The sequence below is a fragment of the Chaetura pelagica genome, unplaced genomic scaffold (assembly GCF_000747805.2).
Source record: "Chaetura pelagica isolate M959 unplaced genomic scaffold, ChaPel_1.0 scaffold274, whole genome shotgun sequence".
Taxonomy (NCBI): Eukaryota; Metazoa; Chordata; class Aves; order Apodiformes; family Apodidae; genus Chaetura; species Chaetura pelagica.
The window spans coordinates 1,764,114-1,764,556 of NW_009952983.1; positions in this window are offsets into that span (position 1 = coordinate 1,764,114).

Sequence of the window (443 nt, forward strand, 5' to 3'; positions counted from 1 at the left end):
CCCGGGGCACCGGCGACCTGCTGCCTCCCCTTTGATGCCTGCATATCAGACATAGCCATGCCAAAGAAAGAATTTCATTTTGAAGTGGCATCAGCTAAAGGCGAGCGCCTTTCAGCTGCCTGACAGGGCAATTACACACATCTCCCCGATAACCCCCGGCTGCTGGGGGGGCCGCTGGGGATGGCCGGGAAAAGGGGCTGGGTCTGGAAGGAGAGGAAAAAAATATATATAAATCACTGTGCTTTTCTTTTTTTTTTGTTAAAGGATAAAATAATAAATGAAGATACTTTTCCCAGGTGAACTTCCCTGTTCCTCGGTGCATCCCTGGTGTTGCTGGGGCCGTGAGGGTGTTACAAAGCTCTGAGCAGTGTGTGTGCAAATGAGGCTTGGGTTTAGATCACTCTCCTTACAGAAGTCTCCAACTGCTTCCCTGAGTTCCTGCT